This window comes from Phyllostomus discolor, chromosome 7 (genome assembly GCF_004126475.2).
Source record: "Phyllostomus discolor isolate MPI-MPIP mPhyDis1 chromosome 7, mPhyDis1.pri.v3, whole genome shotgun sequence".
NCBI classification, from domain to species: domain Eukaryota; kingdom Metazoa; phylum Chordata; class Mammalia; order Chiroptera; family Phyllostomidae; genus Phyllostomus; species Phyllostomus discolor.
Genome location: NC_040909.2, coordinates 124,738,666 through 124,759,756, shown reverse-complemented (window position 1 = coordinate 124,759,756; position 21,091 = coordinate 124,738,666). Strand labels below are relative to the sequence as shown.

Sequence of the window (21,091 nt, the reverse complement as noted above, 5' to 3'; positions counted from 1 at the left end):
AGCTGACTACAAGAGGAACTGGCAGAGGTTGGCAGAGTTGGCGGTTGATTCATGAAATGTAGAATAGGGAAACGTGTCGCAAACCTGATTGGAACGGGAAGGGCTAGGGTGGGAGAGGCCCCGAACTGAAAGGTTTGATTGTTGTCTGTGGATTTCCTCAAACACTCGGGCCTCTCTCTGTAGGAGTGATTGGAAGAGAAATTAAAGCCCTCCTGTACTTGATCAGAGACAGTGAAAGACAGTGAAGGAGAAAGCATCCGACACTCAGATTCCCCAGCCCCCAGCACCTTGCCTTTCAGACCTGAGAAAAGCCTGAGGCTGGTGTCAGTTAGGAATCTGCATTTTACTCTTCCTCTGGGGCAGTTATGTGTGAATGTTGGGTGCAGTGGAAATGCATTAAAATTTTGTCACAGAAAAAACAAAGCTGTGGTTAGTAACGAACTGCTTTGTTTACACGACATTTACATGGACATATTTCTGTGGGTTGCTTGTAAGGAAAAAATGCTTATAGCCTTTCAGGAATTTCTTTGTCTGGCTGATGGCGGAGTAAGTCAAGAGGAAATCTAACTTTTTAGTGTCTTCTAAAACAAGTCTCACTGAATTTTGTAGAAGAAGTATGGTGGTCTTCATTCTTCTAAAGGAGCTGGAGCTGAGAACTCACCTTAGGAAATTTGAATTACACATTTATTTGGGAAATGCCATCAATCCAGTAAAACAACCCTACCTTCTTTACGCTCTTACTCCCAAAATAAGTATTAAATCTCTCCAGTCTCTGTTGACGCTTTTCTAGAGATTGGCAATAAAGGAAGGAGGGGTTGGTTTACTAGACACTCTTAATTTTGGTAATTAAATTTAATTTTTGACCTCTTTGTGATTGGGCCAAGAAATCGGACACCCACACTCTTGTTTTGATTTATGTTTGAAGACCACAAGGGGTCAGGACCTCAGGATTGCATCTCATTGGGAAAGTGGCCTTTAGTTAGGAAAGCAAGTTTGCCTTTTCTCCGGAGCAGGGATTTTTTTTGAGCAGTCATTTCTGGATTTTCTTCCAGTTTTCCTTTTGCACACTTGCAGTTGTAACCTTGCTTAATAAGACGGGATGGTGCTGCAGAATGTTCGTATTGATTAGCCTGGTCTACATGCAGTTTTAACGCATTCCCCTCATTGGGTTATCAGAACTCTTCATCTTTGAGAAGTGGTGCTTACAAACGTGATTGCCTTTTACGACTGCCTTTGGGACCCACAAAGGGGCAGAACGAACCCTGGAATGTTGCAGGAACGCTCATGCGCAGCACGCAGCGCCTGTTGTGCTCTGGAAGTACTATGCTACTTACACTGATGTTTTCTATTAGTGAGCTTTGCGTATGTGCGGCACAGAACTCTTCAAATGCAATGCTAATCCCCCCCCCCCGGGCTTTAGAGAAGGAGGCGATAGTGAAGTTAGGTCTATAGAAGTCATCTGAGTGTGTATTCGCCTCCTGACTCATGGGGTGACTTCAGATGCATTGCCTCGAACATCAGTGTATCCTTTTGTGGAATGGGTTTTAGACTGCTTCGAGGGTGCTCTGAGAATTCCTTTGGGCGTGGCGTGCAAAAACATGATCCATTTTCATCTGCTCCTCTTTTTTATTCACAAGTGCTTCTGAAAAGGCTTTAATTTAATTTGCCACTGTAAGCAACCACATATAAATTTGCTTTGGACTTATGGGGTCTGATAATTAGATTGAAAATCTGTGGCATCATGGCTGAGTTAGGATACTGTAGACTATATATACAAGTGCATCAACTAACTTTTAGTGAAAGTTAGCCTTATGTGATGATGAAGATTCAGTGGTAGCTGGTTGAGGACTTCTCATCTCACCTGCACTTGTGTGAAAACCAGACATTATTAAAAGTAAAGAGAACTACATGGAATGAAGAAACACAGTCTTCTCCTATAAGAGAGTACTATTTTTGATCCAGAATTCCAGGGTTTTATTAAAACACCCATTTTTATGACACCCGTAGTTAATTGTGATCAGTTCCCTAGACTAAGAGATGTAGGTGACACCGGCTGAAATAGGTAGCTGCAGTGGTTAGATGATTTGTAACGAGGCTTTAGAGAAATTCTTCCTGTTTTACATTCTTTGAGTTTCTTCTGCATCCTTGCAGAATCACTGTATTTTTGCATGAATTTCATAGTTCAAATCCTTTCCAAGGGTATTATTGTGGCACTTCAAACTCGGCTTTCTGAAATAGAAGAGAAGGAAATGAGAGGAGGCTTCTATCTTCGACCCTCCAAGGAGAGCACTGGCGAATATTTTAAGCAGCTCTTCTGGGAACAGGCAGGATTCTCTGCAGGCCTTTTTGACACCTTTTCCTGTGTTTGTTGAAGATGTACTTCACAGTCCTGGTGTTTTTAAGGGTCTTGAAAACTAAGTGACTGACCATTCAGCTCCAACATCCTCATCTTATAGATTTAGAAATGGAAGGACAGAATGTTCTCAAGGAATTCACTGAAGGTGGAACCCTGGTTGGTGGCGGGGTATCCCTGGCACGCAAGCCTTCTGAGGTTTTCCCCTTAACCTCGTCTTCCTCTGTCAATCACAGACAAGCTTGAAAGCTCTCCGGCCACTGGATCTTTATTGATGGTATTTCCTAAGGGATTTCTCTTGCAATCCTTTGGGAAGCTGATGAAGATTTTGGACCAACTTTGCAAAAATCAAAAAAGCACATACATGCACAATTCACCATGAAGTTTTAGGAGTCCACACACAGCCCTTTATGAAAGGCATTCTCAGACCTAGGAGCTCTTGCTCTAGGGCTTACATTTCACCTTTTGTTGCAAACTAAGGTGTCGGAGCCTGGAGCTGTTTAGTCTATGTAGGAGTTTTTGCACATTCCAATTCGGCCCTAAGGGCCTTAGGGGATTGGCTGTGAATTAACTATGTGGTAAGTTGAATTCAGATGCACTTCTAGCTAAAAGAAATTGTGCACAAGACGAGTAGTCATTATGCATGATTATTTGCTTCATCTCCATTATTCCAAACTGCATTAACCCAGCAGGTGCAGGGTCCAGCGGCAACCCTTAGATGACTGTTTTCCTGCTCCGAAATGAGTGGTGGAAAGTGTGCTTCTCAGGTTTTACGTGTAAAATGTTGGCGCCTTCCCCCCTACAGGTGTATGAAAGCACAGAAGTATTTCTAAACTAAACCACACGAGCACAGTTTAAAAATAGCGCCAGCCCCTACGCAAAATTATGAAGTTGTCAAGTGTGTCGTCCTCTTGCACTGAGGTTTCCGTTCTCTGTGCTGCCCCTTTCTCGCCTCCTCTGCACTTGCTTTCTTGAGAGCCTCTGAGATTCCCCTTTACAGGGAGTCAGGTGCGTAGAGGTTGGAGTGTCACGTACTACTTCTAGGAACGCTTGCGTCTTGATTGACTTCAACAAATGAAGGTTGCGAGTGGAATTTGCGAGTTAAGCTAGGAGCCTGCGGGATTTTGTCATGCAGAGAATGGCCTGCTACTAACACTGGGCAGGCCCCACCTCTGGGAAGGAGGCTGCCTTTGGTCCCCCTGACTGTGACAGCAGCTTTGGATGGGACAGACTTGTCACACCCTCGGGTGGTGGTTTTCCCTTTGCCAGGAGGCCTACCTACAGATGTGCCTCCGTGGAACACAGTACTGGAAACACCTGCCAACACTGACCTTGCAAACCTTAGCTTCACACCAGAAGCTGTGTTTTTTTTTTTTCATCCTCACCTGAGGACATTTTTTCATTGCTGAGAAAGAGAGAGAGAAACATTGACTGGTTGCCTTCTCCTACGCACCTCGACTGGGGACCAAACCCGCAACGTGGGCATGTTCTTGACTGGGATTTGAACCTGTCCCTTTTGTTCCACTGGAAGATGCTCCAACAAACGGAGTCACACCAGCCAGGGCCAGAGGCTGCGTTTAATAGGGCCTGGCTGCTTTGCTCACAAACTCTTGCCAGGTGTCTGGTCCGGCTGTTTTACAGGTGTGTGTGGACGGTGAGTCGTGGTGGCGAGGCGCTTTGTCTGAGGCCGTCCGGCCTGTGAGTGGCCCAGGTTTGCCGGCTCCCAGTTCCCAGTTTTCACCGACTTCTGCTGTGACCTCAAATTGCTCACTTCTCAGCACGGCTTCTTCAGGACAGAAGGGGTCAGGCTCAGGGGTCATGGGATTCTGCTGTCTTCTGAGCATGTGCCGTGTTCAAATGTGGACACGGGAGCTCCTGTTCCCAAGAGCGTCATTGACAGAGTCTTTTTCCCTAAAACCTCTTCCACCGGTGATCAAGTTCCTTCGATACACAAGCAACCCCTCCCCCCCCAAAAAGGAGATTTGTCTAGTGCCTATTATTTGAATTTTCCTTCATTAGCCCATTTGAGCCTTTCAGCAACAGTATGGAGCGGGTTAAACCCTCATTTTGCAGTTTAGCATGCGGGCCCTGAGTGGGGGAGGTGAGGACCCAAAGTCACACCTAGCGAGTGACAGGCAGTGCTCTGCCAGGCCTTGGATTCCAGGGGCCATTCTCTTTCCTCCACCAAACGTCACCACCTTGAAGAGGCCAATGAAATTTCTGCCTATTCACACCTTAGTTATTAGGGAGTTGGGTGGGATTCAGGTGTTGGGGTAGCAGGTCTTTTTTTCCATTGCTCTTCCTTCTGGACGCCATCTCCCAAGGGGAGAAACGATGGCGCAGAGCCGCGAGAAAGATGGAGCCTAAGTCGGACGCTAAAACATTGAACTCCTCCAACGCTGTCCCTCAAGGCGCTTTCTCGCCTCGTATGGGGGTGTTCTGCTTCTGGTTCCTCCCTAGGGCCCCTCGGAGGAGCGGGCGGCGTGCACTGGGTGAGCCCTGCCCTGGCGGATGGCGGAGGGGGCCCCCCCACGGCCCTGCAGGACCGGTAAGCTGGGGGGTCAGGCAGGAAGGACTCTTTTCCAGAGGGGCGGTGTGATCCAGCAGAGCCCCCCGGGGAGATCCCGCTTCTGACGTCAGGGGCTGGGTCTCTGGAACACTCCCAGGTCCTCAGGCGCCCTAATGAAAACAGCACTTAAAAATTGATAAATGGTGTATATACAGCGTTTGTGGAAAATTAGGAAAGTCCAGGAGATAGGAATATGAAAATAAACTTCTGCTCCCATCCCCACGATAAGAGCCTCCGCACTGTTATCAAACATGGAGTAGTCGGCCTGTTAGAACACATGGATTTGGCTCTGTGACACAGTCCTTCTCTCTCTGCATATCCGAGTACCTTGGATCCACATGTTAATTATTACTTAATTAAAAGTAAGCAAATGATGAATTCAACACATTTCCCTTAAGTGCTGTGTGTGTGCCAGACGTCTAGGTGTTGGAACCGAGACCCCAGAAGAAACTCCTGACGCCCCGTTCCTGTCTGTCGCTTTTACAAGCCTGAAGTCAGACTTTAAATGTACTTTTGCACGTTTTCTTTTTTTCCTTCACATTATCCAAGAGCATTTTCCTTGTCTACTAAATAGGTAAATCCTATTATAAAAACATAGGTTTTTTATTGGCTGTATGATGGGTTTTTCCCCCTAACTCATAGTAGCTGTACCTACCGTACTTTATTTCATCATTTACATTTTCTTAGAGATGTAACTTGTTCCCCCTGTTTTTATTACGAATACGTCTGTGATGAAGTTCACTGGGTTGCATATGTGTTTTCTTCTGGACGAAGTTCTGTCTCAGGAAACAACACGGCACTTCTTTTCCCCGACTCCTCACCTACCCCGACGCCAGTCTGTTCCGAGGAAAAGCCATCTTTGAGGCTAGGCTGAGCGCCCGTGTCTGAAGTCGCAGTCGTTAAGTGGCTGCTTGCTTAAATGACAGTTTGGGTAGAACATTTGTAGGTGTTAATTGGTCCTGCAGGGGGTCTTTGAAGCTCCCACAACTTCTGTTCTCTTTGAAGTTTTGTTTTTGCTGGAGCCAGAAACCGACGGGACCTTTCTCCCTGAGCCACTGAGCCACTGAGCAGGCGTCCCCAGCCCGCCTTCTCCGTGCGGAACACAGCCTTCCCTGGGATTCTGGAAACTGCAGGCTTCACGTGGGCAGACGCCGCTCCTGAGCTGACTGTGGCAGGTCGTCCAGGCCCTGTTCCTCTTCTCTCTTTGATGGTGGACCCCGCGGTCCATTGCAGGGGAATCGAGGCATGACTTTGCCTCTGGGCATCCAGGTGAGGAAGGTCTGGCATTCCAAGAGCCAGTGAGGCTCTATTGCAAGCGATTTAAAAACTGAGACAGAAAAAGTGAGCCCGCACTGCAGTTCATGCTGCGTTGTTCTGTTCAGGACTTGCTTTGCATCGTAATCGCTTTGAACAGCAGTGGACTTTGTGGGATGCATTTCATCATTTTGTGTGCGTGCTCGTCTCCTGGGAAGCCCTTCCGAGAGACCTCTGTGTGACCCTGCACCTGGGGAGTAACTGACCCACACCGCTGGCCAAGCTGCCTGACCTCTCAGCCTCAGTTTCCACGTCTTGGGGTCATTCAGAGGTTCACATGAGGCGAAGCGTCTGAATGAAATGCTATGTGTTCTACCAGGTGGCGGTGTCACTAAATTTTACCTTCCTGTCGTTTTCTAATTGACCACAGAGGTTCGCTTGGTTTCATAACTTGGCCTTTTTTAACTAAGCCGCTGAAATAACTCTGCGCATCTCCTCCTCGGTATTTAGTCTGTAGGAAATCATGGCGGGTGCCTTGGAGGCCCAGCTGCTGCTTGCGTGGGCTGGGAAAGGCCTGTGGGGGCCCTCGCACTGGGACTGGTGGGTGGAGAGAGCTCTCTGGGGCAGCCAGGTGCTAGCCGCACGCCATGCCCTCCGGGTTCCCCAGTCGATTGCTCTAAAAATGCAGGTTGTCCCTTGTGCAGTTGCTGTGTCCGCCTTCACCAGCGGAGCGTGACATTGGGAGGGATACTCTGTCTAAATGGATCTCAGCTACTTGGTGGTCTTTCGGCCTTTTAGGTTGCAAAGAGCAGATCATCACTCAGGACACCTGAGGTCACAGGGTTTATTGTGAGGGACGGTGAACAGAAACTGAACTGGAACTGTTCCATTAAGGTCTCAGGACCGGCCTAATGCCTGGGATCGACTCCTTTCTTCCCACTCTGGGCCTTCCTATGCCCCTGGGCCAGCACATCTCTTCTTGTGTGTGTCTTCCAGCTCCTGGCCAGTCTTTCCTGAACCCTCTCCTCCAGGCCCTGGAGGAAACCAGCCTGATTGCTTTGACGGTGACCAGGACCCCATCTGGGAGAGCCATTCACGTTAGGTGTGGCCTGACCTCAGCAGTTCAAAGACTGCCCTGCCCCATCACCATTCTTGATGTCAGTGGTGGCCATCCTTTCGCAAAGAAGAGCCTGAAGTTGCTTCCTGGAACGGGGGTTGTGGTTAGGGGAAGTTGGCTGTGGCAGGCCCTGCTGAAGCCATATCCTGTTGGCACTGACATATTTGAGCCCAGCCGATGATGCTGATAACAGCAATAGCAACTAATACCTCTTGAGCGTACACGGTGTGTGGCGTCCCGGGCGGTATCTGCTTTAATCTTTATGTCCACCCTGGCAGGAAGGTGCTCATTTCAGATGCAGGATGGGGGCCGAGGAATCTTGAGAAGTGACTGGCCTAAGAGCACCCTCCTAGGAAGTGAACCGAGGCCACCAGCCTCCCGAACCTGCGTCCTTCACCCACGGCCGCCGCACCGCTGGCTGCAACCGCTGTCGCAGCGGGCGCATGCGCACACACAACAGTGTGATTGATTTATGGAGTATCACTTGGGTTTCTCACCTAGAACTTATTTAATCTTACTTTAGAGAGACAGTTCTAACCAGTTTGGTAACCTGGTTTCGCGGCCCACAGGAGATGAGAAGCAGTAAATTTAAGGAGACAGGGATTCTTGTAGACAGATCTGCGAAGAAGGGACAGCTGGCAACCCGAACGCCAGGAAGCGGGCCAGGAAATTAGAAACGTAACGGCCAGAAGTGAAGAAGCACTGTAATTTAAGAACAGCTGGCCCCGCGCCCGTCACTGTGTCCTACAGACGCCGCAGGAGTGTGCCTGTAAATCCCACCACCGAGCACTGTGCCTGTCACCAACCTGAGCTCCTGTAAATATTTGATGAACTAGACACCTCAGCACAGTGCTGCCCTGAGCCATCACCTGGGCACACTCTCCTTTGTTTAAGAAAGTGGAGCGACAAGTAATGCGTTTTATAACTCTTTTTTTTTTAACCTGTATGGTGAAAAGGAACATATTTTTGTGTTCCTAAGAATAAGTTCTTCGTTGGAAAACTTGTCTACCAAGCTTAGCAAGCTCCCCAAAGGCTCCGGGGACTTGGGGTCTCCTTTGAGTCGGCATTAGAGTCCTGGTGTTGGTCCCTCACTCGGATTTCTAGAGTTTTATGACACGTATTAGCACTTGCTACGAGAAATAAAAAGCTTCCTGGTATTGTGGTAGGGGCCTTTGATGCTAGCTCTCCGTGATTGACTGGGGCCCAGAATGACCTGGGTGGTGGGCTCAGATAAAGAAAGTGGCCCTGGGCCAGGCTGGAGGCTGGGGACTGGAGAAGGGGAGTTGCTGAGGGTTGCCCCGCCTGGTGTCTTGGGGTGCATGCCATTAGCCTGCTTTTCCACATCCCCAAGAGTGGCCCGGATGGGAGCTGCTGGGTGGAGGGCTAGAGCGGAGTGCACACTGCCTGCTTACATTCCAGCGCCACGATGGGTGGAAATCATGCCTAGCACTGCTGGTCGAGAAGAGGGCCGGGCCACCGTCCCACATGAACTTGCCTAGGAGGCTTCTCGTAGTCCATTGATGTGGCATCAAGGTGGGGGTGCTCCAGTTCTGCCTGCCTCTCCTCCCTGGCCTTGTGGCTGAGCTATATTCCTCCTCCTCCTCCTCTCCACACCCTCCCTTCTCTCCTTCTTGGAAAACTCCATGTTACTTCCTCCACAGTCACTTCCTTGGTGGCCTCAGATGCAGTCACATTCTCCTGGTATGGTATATGCTCTCAGAGAACATTTACCACTTGCTGTGGCTGTGGTTTTATATTCATTTAACTATTTGTTTTTCTCTCCGCCCAGTAGATTGCATAGGGCCTGAGCGGAGGATGCATATTCATTTTTCACTAATTTACTCAACAAATACTTCTTGAGCACCTGTTGCATGCAGCCCCTGGGGATTCAACTGTGAGCAAAACAGACACACATCCTTGCCCTCAAGATGCTCACAGGCTAGTGGCTGCAGACGGATGTCATGTCATTTATGGCTCATGTTAGAAGGTGCTAGATGCTGGGAAGAAAAGAAGCTTATGGGAAGGGGAAATGGCCCTGGATCCGAGCTTCCAGAAATGCGGCCTGGGCCCTACTCCTGGCCGATCAGACTCCCTGGGATTTTTTTTTTTAATTTTTTTTAAACATTTTATTTATTTATTTTTAGGGAGGGAAGGGAGGGGAGAGAGGGAGAGAGAAACATCAATGTGCGGTTGCTGGGGGTTATGGCCTGCAACCTAGGAATGTACCCTGGCTGGGAATCAAACCTGGGACACTTTGGTTCCCAGCCCGTGCTCAATCCACTGAGCTACGCCAGCCAGGACTCCCTGGGGATTTTTAGAGAGCCTCCCATGGGATTTGGGATGAGAGTTGGGGGGAAGGTTTTGCAGTTTATGGAGGGGAAGGAAGACCTTACTGGGGAAGTGGCATTGAGCTCACTTACTGTTGTATCTTCACCGATCAGCACCGTGGGAGGCTACCCAGTTTTGTTGGATATATGAAACAAGTTACATTTATGTAACCAATGGAAGTGTTACCACTGTTGGACATGTATTCAAGGGATGGTTTCTATAGATGTTCCTTTCTTTGGGTTATAGCACAGGCCTTCCCTGCATCCCCCAAGTTCTTTTGGATCATTTGCTGATTCACCTAGAGTTTCTTATTGTCTCCAAATGGGATATTTCTTCCAATCAACTTCCCTCACCCCAAGGTAGTTTCTTTGTTTCTTTTTCTTTTTTTTTTACTGGCCTGTTGGATATAAGTATCCGTGAACCTAAATTAAAATGAACTTGAGGGGGTTTACTACATAATACGAATCTAAAGAATTTATTGCTATAGGAGAAACCGTTACGGTCTTTTTATCATTTAATTTTAACAGTGTAGATATTGGGACTTTTTGTCCCTCCTTTAATTGCAATTTTTCTCCCAAACGGTTGGTTGACTATAACGTCTGGCTTACATTTTTTGCTCAGGTTACATCTAAACTCTGTTAACTGATATTGAAGCATTGCCCCAGAGTATATAGTAACATAGTGCTTAATTGAGCTGTCAGGCTTCTAATGAATTCATATTGAGATTTACCATTTAATTAAACAGCAAAGGGGAAGACAAAGCAGAGGGAAGGTGTAGGATTCTTTCTCCCATTGCCTCCCATTTCCTGCATTTAAAACCTCCTGGCTTGTTTGTTAGCTTGTGGACTTGTTCGGGATATTGCATAAAAGTACTCAAGGTGTGCAGGTAAAAATGGAGGCTGCATCATACGCAATTACCTGGCTTCTTAGCAGGTCTTAAAAATGGGTTTGGATTTGGTGCAATCATATGACACTTGATTAAGTATGAATTATGCTTTATGTTTTTACAAAGCTTGGTAAGGTCATTTTCCCAAATGATTTCTAGGTCTGTGTATCTGAACCAATGTGAAAATCTAATCAGAGGGGAGCTAATACCGAAATGCTTTTGCTTCACGGAGAGGCAGAGAATAAATTTTCCTGAAAACACCATTTCTTATATGCTGCATGCTCCTTTAAAATTCGCACTGCATTAAAAAAGCCGCCTTTAAGCAACACCTTTTTATGATAACTGCATTTTTAAGTTGGCAAGTATAATGTTGCAAACCTGTAAATGTAGGGCAGTCAGTCTTTTATTGATTCAAAGAGTGGAAATGTATAATATTTTCTGTATTTAGATTGTAGAGTTATATTGCATGTTTAAAAAAAATTGAACAGTATTTTATGTAAAGATAAAATTTAAGTACCTGAATGTTTAGTACAGTTAAATGACAGAGGACTATTTTTCCTGCACTTATTTTAGACTTAGCCATGTCTACGTAATCCAAGTAGGATAAACGAGGACAAAAAAGATGAACTATCAAAATGAATCCCTTTTTATTGATATAATTAACATAACATTGTATTAGTTTTAGGTGTACAATGTAATGATTTGGTATTTGTATGTATTGCACAATGATTACCACAGTAAGTTTAGTTAACATCTGTTACCTCGCGTAGTTACAGTTTTGCCATGTGACGAGAATTTTTAAGATCTGCTCTCTGAACAGCATTCAGATATACAGTGTAGTGTTGTTATCTAAATGGTCGCGTGGCACTCAGTGGCTGGAGCCACTTGGAGAAATGCATCATCAGGGGATTTCATCTTGTGCGGACGTGTGGAATGCACTCACACACACCTGGATGATACAGCCTACGCACATCCGTGTGGTCAAGTGCCCAGGCCACAGGCCTGTACCGCATGTTACCATACAAAACGGCACAGGGTTGAATCAAATACTCGTGAGAAAATGATGCAACCAAGAGACAAGGTAGATGAGATGTGGGAGACTGTTGCTGGTATAACACAACGTAGTTTTACTTATTTTGTTAGTAGAAAGAGTACACTTTAAAATAACACTAAAAAGTGTAGTGTAGTAAATACATAGTCACATAATTGTGCGTGCTACACTTTTATACAACTGGCCGTGTGGTAGGTTGTTTACACCAACATCACCACAGACGTGTGAGTCAGGTGCTGAGCTACGATATCACAGTGGCTGTGACGTCACTGGATGGTAGGGATTTTTCAGCTCCGTCATAATCTTACTGTACCACCGTCACACGTGTGGTCCACTGTTGACCGAAAACTTGTTTGTGCATGACCGTAGTCACCCGGACGTCACGTCCGAGAACTCACTCGCCTTCTAAGTGGCGGTTGTACCTTTGGACCACCCTCACTTATTAGAAGTAATGTTGTCAAAATAAATCTTAGATTTCTGTAAAAGTAACCTAAGAGGCAAGCAGCCTTAAATTCAAAGTATGGCCCTGACCAGTGTGGCTCAGTTGGTTGGGCAATGTCCTGCAAAGCAAAAGGTCACTGGTTCAATTCCCAGTTAGGGCATGTGTCTGGGTTGTGGGTCTGGTCCCTGGTCCGGGTGTGTGTGAGAGGTGGCCGGTCAATGTTTCTCTCCTCTTACTCCCTCCATTCCCCTCTCTCTAAAAATAAATAAAATCTTTTTTAAAAATTCAAAGTATGAAGTAAGTACGCTAGGGTGTTTTGGTGACTGTTGGAGCCTCTTTAGAACTCATTTTCCCTCATCTGAGTTTCTTGTACAGAGACTTATGAGCTGATTACTGATTGAGACTTTCAGGTATGTACATACAGTGTATGTCTGTATGTCTGTCGTATGTTTGTCCGAGGAGGGGGCATGATATCTGTGCTCTCAGGGTGTCAGTTTTGTCTGGAGCGAAGAGTAACAAGGTCACGGGAGTGACCCTAAAGCTCTAGCGTAACGCTGTATTATATAGAAAAGGAAACAGAGATCCAGGGAGGTGGGGCACCCTGCCCAAAGTCCTGTAGCCCATGGGACGGAACCGGGAACAGAACACACACGTCTTGACTTCTGGCCATGTACCGCACAGAGGCAACACACGTGGGCACTGGAGCATCAGGGGCTTAGTTTCCAATGGTAGCTCTTCCGTTAGCCATGAGACCTTGTGCAACGAATTCCTCTGCTTTCATTACTTGTAAAGTGGGGGTAATAATTCCTGCTTCAGAGGGTCGTTACTGTGAGGCTTAAATGAGTAACGTTACACATAATATGCTTAGAACAGTGCTTGATACATAGTGAGCACTCAATAAATAACCGTTGTTCCTGTCATTAATCTGCCCCATTACATCACGTTAGACCCATCTACTTCAGCCTTCACCACTCGTGTGTGTTTATCATTGTTTTCATTTCATTTCTTTCATTTGACCTGTCTGTTTACAGCTCATTAGAATTGCAATGTGCAATGTGATACAGTAGCTTGCCAGTCATATAGAAGCTCGGGGTGGTTTGGCACGCACCCAGGATTCCAACCACCTGTGGTAACTGTTGCCAAAGTATAGTAGATTTTTATTTCCCATAAATTGTTCAACCAGAGGTCCACATCATTAATATGACTTTGTGTCTTTACAAAAAAAAATGTCTTTCTCCTTTTACAAAAGTATTGTGTTTCCCACCAGTTCTGTGAAGCTGAGCAATCACTTGGGTCTTCTTGTTCCTGCCTCTTGAAAATGCTTTTTAAAAGGTGGCAGATGTGCCAGCGGGATCACCTGAAATGACTTTCTGAGATAAACCTGCCCAAGATAGGAAGAGAAAACTATTTTTTCTTCTCCAGCAATCCAAGCGGCCAGTCTGTGTGATCCCATCACGATGGGGCACTTAGCAAACCAGGAAGCGATAACAAGGAATAGCTTTCTACTTTCCATAGTTTCTGTGCTCATTAACAATTGATGACTTTTCCTTTAGGGTGGCGTTCTCAGCTGCAGCGGGACCCGGCCCCCAGTACCGTGTCTGCTTGTTAGGTGTAAGCAGTGTGTGCTTGTCCTTGGTGGCGAACTTCTAACAGCAGCCAGAGTGAATGTCAGGGAGGCAATGCAGGCTGTGTTTTGAAAATCTGGGGTGGGGGTCCAGACACGTTCTAACTTATATTTTCATGCTTTCTGTCACGAGCCATAGTTGCAGTTACGAGCCAACACTTTGTAAGAGCTTTCCTGTGATACCATGTCTGCCCCTAAATCCAGGTGTGATCGGATTCCCACTAGGTTCCACTCTGTAGCAGGCCTCGCTTGTGGGTGGGATATGCTGCAGGTCCAGCCCGGTCCCTTGGAATGCCACCATAGTAAAAAAAATGTCATAACAGGTTTATGTTCTTGTTGTAAAACATAGAGTCATATAGAGTATTCTCTAACAGCAACTTTGGAAAAGGGGACTCTAATCAGTGATTCACTAAGTAGAAGTAAACTGAAATTTTCTTGTCCTCATTTCACATTTGATGTTTCTTGGCTCTAGAAAAAAAGCAGGTGTATATTTTCTGCAAAGCAGTGACTAAAGGCCTGTAATTGCATGTGGTGTTAAATAGTCGAAGTCCAGATATTTTTTTTTCTGGGAACATTGTTGGGTCAGTGCTGGACATTATTTTCTACCAAGCATGAAGATGCTATTTTTAAAAGCACTACTTACTTTTTTTTTTTCCCTTTTCTGATCCCCCCCTCTCCTTGTCCCAAAGTCCTCTTATCTCTTCTCAAAATAAAAATAGCCCTTTCTCCCAGTAAGCTGACTTGTAAATTCATATAAGAGTGAGATAAAAATACCGTATTGTATTTCCAATTAACTCATTTAATTAGATGAGGTGAATTAATTGGATTTTTGGACATGTTTCTGAAAGTCGAAGAAATTCGCTTTTGGAATTCCCAAGTGTGGTGGCGGCGGCCTGGGAGCTTTCTCAGTGTGCTGCTGCTGTCCAGGACATGGTGTAAGAGCTGTCATCCGAAGCCTGTCATTTGAGTCCCCCTTGGGGGTATGAAAGTGGCCTAGTGATTTTTCAGATAGAAGAGCATAAATCAGCAGGCCATTTGGCTTTCCCTCCAGCCCGGGGCATTCCCTGGTTATCACCAGCCTCATCGGAGGAGCCTTGAGTAAACATTTCTGTGTCCACACTGCCCAGATGAGATGGTAATCTACGGGTTGGGTTCCAACACTCTTTCTTAGAAGGAGTCTGAAGTTCTCCTCTCCATCTCTTGCCTCACCCCGTATAATTTTAGGGCCCTGGGCATGCGGGCCCTGAGGGCCCACCTTATGCCTGGGGAAGTTCTGGCATTTAGACTGGGGGCAGTTTTAACCAGTAGATCATTCTCCTTTGCACTATAATTACTTAGTTTTCCTCTCTCTAGGTTTATACACCTTCTGGGGTAAAAGCTGGTTTATTCTCTGGATGCCAGAGTGCACCCCTACCACCCGCCCCTGCAGCCCCCCCCCCCCCCCCCCCCCCCCCCCCACCACAGTGTGCTTGATAGGCACTTGGTAAGACGTTGCTGTAGCTGCTGAGCCCATTCTTCCTATAACCTAGACATTCTAGAACCAGAATAGGCAGAAGCGCGTTCTTGAGTTTCTTTTTTTTAGTATGGTCTTTTTCAAGCATAGATCAGAGGAGCCAGACAAAAAGTATTGGGGGCCAGGTATACAACACCTCCTTTCATGGTGGGAAAATGCTGCTGATAGGTTCTTTCTCTCTGCCATTTGCCTCCAAATGTCGTTTAATCACCAGGTTTTTGGGTTGTTTCACACTTTATATCCCACTTGGACACACATTGGTAAGTCTTGTCTCCAGATTTGTGTAGTTTTTATTGGCATCTCAGGTGTTAGCACGGGGAGTAGATAGTAGATTTTTAAGAAGTATCGTCCAAGGAGTGTCTTTAGTCATAGTGGCCTGTTGGTGCAGAAAGACTTTTGGAATTAAATTATCAGAATTATTTAATTTTGTTCAGAATAAACAGTCCAAAGGGCGTGCTGAATGAATAGAAAAATAAGTATACAAAGAAGTTTAGTAGGACCCCCCCCCCCCCCCACACACACCAACACACGCCCCCTTTCAGGTTCAGCAGAGCAGGTGTAAAGGGAGAGATTCATCAACATCAGATGATGTCTGGCAGCTTTGAAATAACTTGCACCTTGTCATTTGCTACGAGTGGGTTCCTGGTCCTAACTCTGTCATATCCCTAAAAGCCTGCTCTATGGAACTTGAACTGCACGGCGTTGTCTAAGATGGGGCCGAGTTCCTGGCCACGTGGAGCTTCTGGCTTCCTTCCAGGGTGCAGGCTGAAGGAGTGAAGTCCTCGAGGAGAGTCAGGGTGGAGCTCCTCAGGCATCTCCACCATCCGAGAACCCTTTGTTCATTCCTTTGGTCCTTCAACTGCCCCCGCGAGGAAGGGACCGACTGCCGCTGGGACCAGAACCTCAGTCCGTGCTGTCAGCTGCTGAGTGGGGCGCCGGCATGCCATGCTCTGCCAGCCACGCGTGACACAGTCAGCTTTTTCGGACTCCAACCCCGTAACATGCACGTGGGATACAGTTCTGTGGCCTCATCCACTGGGGACGTGCTTTCCCGAGATTTCAGCTTTCAGGGCTCATCCCTCCGCCACTTCCTCGTTTCCTGGAGGCCTTTGACTGGCACTTCTCCGCAGAGCAGCACCTGGCACCTCCCGCTACCACGGCCGTGCACGCATTTCCCACACCTCTTTCTCCAGGGTACTCTGTAGCCCTTATCAAGGGCCACCAGAGGCGCCTTGTGGCTGACCCCCCTCCCCGTACCCCTCCCTCTCAAACCCCTCTGATCTGAGTCACCCCATCCTACTCTCTGCTTCTTCCTTTTAGTTACTCTTTTTTTTCTTTTTTTTTTTTTCAGTAACCTCCCTTCCTCCTGTGAAGGCTTGTACTTGCACGGCTGCGCACGCGCGTGAAACCCACATGCACAGGCATTCACTCACACTCTTCCTGTCTCCTGACTCTCCCTTATCCGACCTCAGGCCCCCCAACTGCCGTTGGAGTGGAGATGCTCTAGCGCCTGAGGGTTCTCATTGCAGAAGCGCGTGATTGTACGTTTAACTTCTGACAGATACAGCCACCCAAGGGTTACAGCATAAACCACAATCTGGTGAATGTTGTGAAAGACAAAAAAAAAAAAAAGAAACTTTTTTAAACCCAGATTGCAGGTTGCATAAGTTAATACTTGAGCCTTGTTCAAAGTTCAGGCGTTACGAAAAGTGAAAGTTACTTATATGTTTCCCATTGACTACCTTTAACAGTTGAGTGTATGTCTCTTTTTGGGGGGGGGGGGGCACATAACATTTATTTTCTTGGAAATAGCATCATTTTATACATGTAGATCCCCTTTTGTAATTTCTTTTTTCAATTACTTGTTAGGCTTTGTTCCACGTACATACGCCTCTCTCCCTGATTTCAACAGCTGTAAGCTTGTGAAAACCATCGTTTGGTTAGATTAGAACAGAGTGTGAAATGTGGCATTCGATTCTGATCACAGTCTCTGTGTATGTTCACCCCTGATTCTTGGTCTGAGAACAAGGAGTACCCTAAATATTTATTTTAGCAAAATGAGGGTTTTCTTGGGGGTGGGTGGGAGGGAGGACGTCTAGTTGAAGTGTTTTATTTTCTCAGTTGTCCGACCCCATTTAAGAATGTATCTTAAAGCTGAAAAATCCCTAGGATTTTAATGGCTTTTTAAATATAAAATTAATACACAGTGTATTTTTTTTTCCATTTAGCCCAAAGACCAAAGTCCACTAACCAAAGAGATTATTCGTTTTGTGTAAAGCAATAAATGAAAGCTTTCCCTGAACCTGGGCCACTCTGAGATTCTGAATTGTAAATAGTGTAAGTTAGGGTGTGACCCCTTAAGAAGGTGATTTGGAAAAGGTTTGTTGACAGTCTTCCTGGAAAGCTGATTGCCAGATACAATCGCAGGCTTTCCCCTTATTTCACATAGTGCTTTCACAATGTTTATTTTCTGTCTTGGCTCTAGTGAGCACAAATCATAACTGGCAGGATGATACCCAAGTCTAGGACCAGGCTGGAGAGAGGGGGTCTTGCTATGATTTGATCAAAAAGCAAACAGAAAAGCAAAAAGCAAAAGAAAAAAAAAAAGAAAAGGAAGGGTAGTGTTTTTTTCTCATTGTGGGACTAAATTGCTACATGCTGAATTTTCACTTTCTGATTAGAACTGACAGTTGAACAGATGATTTATTTCTTTGGGGTCTGGAAAAAAATGGTCAAATTTTAGTTTGTTCTTTTCTCTGTCTCCGCCCACTTTTTTTTTTTTTAAGAGCATGGGTGTATTCATCAGATAGTAGCCACTGTATGAAGTGTCCTTCTGTGATAAGTGTTTGCGGGTGAAGTCTGAATCATGCTAGAAATCACTCACTTTGCACTTTTCACAGGTAGCAGAAATGAGCCTGCTTCATTCCGTCTCAACAGCTGTAACCAGTGGGTCAGTACGGACTGGTCTGATTCCATAAAGGAGGGCTAATACTGGGTCTGGGTTAATCCAGGTGCCAATAAAAACATGGTTATTTTTTTTCTCACCTCCAGGCTTTATATTTCCATGAACATTGGCCTTAAAACAAGTCTGTGAATGACCTTGTTCAAGTATCTCTTGCTGCTTTCAGCTCCCAAGTAATAAGCCTAGCAATGTTTCCTTTCTCAGCCGGAGGAAAGACGCAGTTGTTGCTCGAGACATTTACTTTCTACCTGCTGGCTTCAAACAGTATTAATTTTTATGTGCTCCTTGTGCATTGCGTTTAATTAAAAGCAGTTCTATTCGCAGAGGTACTTGTAGGTTTTTTTTCTTCTCTCCCTGAAATGAATAAAACAAATAGGCATCTGGTATTTGTTTTGTATAACACAATTTCCATAAAATGAAGAGTAATAAAACATAATTATCTGTAAAGGCTTGTTTTATAAGCTTGAGAATGGGCTTGTTTCTACTAGGTTTTTAAATCCTACTCATACGATCAAGAATTCTTTGTTCATTAATATATAACAATAATCATGACGGAAGCCTCCCAATTTCATGCGTGAGTCCAGCTCATCTTTTGTTAAATAAATATTTTATTTTCTGCTATAGTGTACATGGTAGAAGTTTATCATCACGTTTCTTCTATGGAGACACATCGGATTGAAGGGAAATATTTATTTCCTATTCTGTGTTTTGTTCAATTGGTATAGCTTTTTTAAATGATATTTCCCCATAATGAAAGAGACAGTTTTATTGCCAGCTGCTGAATTTTGTAGGTCACAGTCCACTCTGGATTCTAAAACTTCCTTTTAGAAAAGTACACTTCAAACTTTTGCACAGGTTTTTATAGGGTGTATAGGCCTTACACCCCTTGGTTCAAGAACTCTGCCAGTGCCTGGTGGTTATGGGAACCATGCTCATGACTGTCTGAAGCTACCGTTTTAGCTTTCGTATATGCATAGCTGACGAAAGGATGCTGCCCAAAGATTCTGCAGCGTTGGATTCATTTCAGGGTTAGGCTCCTTTCTAGGAATGGAGGCCTACTCTCATCTGAGGAGAAACAAATTAGAACGTGGGAAGTACAAAAATTATTAATTGCAAAAGTGAGTTTGCTGTCAGATGAGATGGCAGTGCCTACATCCCTGGAGCTCCTGTCCCCAAGACTGTTTTTATTGTCCCTGCCCCGCCCGAGGCAGGAGCCTTGAAGTGGTGAATCCGTCCTCCGAGGTTGTGGGTCCTTCGCCGAGAGAATAAAAGAGGCAGGAACAGAATCACGCAGCGCACTATATCAGGGTGACAGTTTTATGTGGTTGTGTGATGTTGCAGAGTCTTGTATGTGATATCGACCGTTTTCTTTTGAATCAAAGCACAGGGTTTTCCTGGGCGAGAGAGGCTTTAGAAATAACCTAGTCTAACCCAAAATGGAGCTCCTGAATAGTTATCCCATTCTCTCTACCACTAAGCTAATTGCTCACAGGAAGTAAAAGTACATAGCAATGTAGCTATTATTTATATCGTTTGAGCATTGATTCCTAATTTTAGATTTCTGACACTGAAACATTACCTTTGTGCATTGAAATGATCCTGAAACCTTTATATTATTACGAATGCAAGTCGAATTAAAGAGCCATAGATACTAGGTTTCCCCCTTCATGTTGTCATCCACTGGACAATGAATAGCTTAAAATAAGAGCATCAGCTCCAAAGGCAAGCTGAATATTCCAATTCTAGATCGGCAGTCGCTTGGCGTGCCTATTTGAAATATCACTTTCGAATGTACTTGGCAACTGAAAGTGCCCAATTAAAAAGCTGCGAGGAAAGAGGAAGTCTGTGGCTGTGCAATTAGTCCTTCGGATCCCAAGCGGTTCCTTTCTAGCTGGAAGGCCACAATGGGAAGTCGCTGGGCACAATAGCTGTAGGCCAGGTGCTTAGAATGTAAGGTGGTTTCAGGATGGATTATTTCTGTGCCTTTGCTCGTAAAACGGTTTACCTAAAGAGGCTCCCGACCCCATACAGTACTGGTGGTGTGAAAAAAAATGTGGCAGTGTGCTTTCACAAAATTTTAGGCAATTGATTACAATAGCTAGCCACATAAGCGGTAGGTAATACCTAACCATATACAGGAGTGCTTAAGTTCTCAGATGCTGTTCTATCCAACTGACAGCCTTACTCCTCCCACCTTTTATTGTATTTTATTTTATTTGAGAGCTGACGGTTGGGTGGCAGAGGATATGCCAGAGATTGTGCTGTTCTTATGGAAAAAAAAAGAAGCCTCACTGAGTAGAGCAAGATGAGCCATATATTCTGAGATTATTTATAGTGTTTATTACAGAGAGACCAAAAACACTAAGCACTTAATAGCTTTCCTTATTTACAAGTCAGATTCATCTAAGGGATATTATTCTTTTATTTTTCTGGTGCTGGAAGTGTTGGTTTAAAATAGATTATAAGCGAGGGTACACAGTGACGCGGGATTTGTTGGCTGTGAAAATGCAGAATGGATGAAGCTTTTTTAATGCACTGCCACAAAAAAAGTCCATTTTATTTAAGTAAAAACACGGCTTTTTGCCTCAGTGAAGCCCACACACACACACACAGACACAAGTAACATAGGGCAGGTGAGTATATGCGTGGATGGGGCTCTTCTTTTCCAATTACGTAATGAACGCATTCCGTTCAAGTTTGTGGTAAAGTGAGTGTCTATTCAGCGAATTAGTTTTCCCCGGTGACTTCTGCGGTGGAAATGGCACTGTCTTCCACCAGCTCTGAATGTAAAATGCGCTCAGTTACAAATACCAAGGAAGAAGAACTAAAGGAAAGAAAGAACAAACCCTTGAAATCCAAAGGAAGCACTTTCTGATGAGGCGTCTAATGACACGCAAAAAAACTGCCTGTTAGTTAAGCGACGGGATATGACTTGAATAGCAAGATGTCAGTACATAGTAGTATCACAGCACCGAAGGTGATACTGCTTTTT

The 21,091-nt window shown here is 45.4% G+C and overlaps 1 protein-coding gene and 1 long non-coding RNA gene across 2 annotated transcripts in view; both read left to right on the top strand.

Moving 5' to 3' along the window:
• EXT1 (exostosin glycosyltransferase 1) overlaps positions 1 to 21,091 on the top strand; it is a 268,291-nt gene that overhangs the window by 2,890 nt on the left and 244,310 nt on the right. The gene's annotated exons all lie outside the window — the stretch shown is intronic.
• On the top strand, positions 12,222 to 20,909 carry LOC118501775. Its single transcript, XR_004904430.1, has 2 exons — positions 12,222 to 16,737; positions 17,366 to 20,909. It is a non-coding gene; the product is annotated as an uncharacterized LOC118501775 (long non-coding RNA).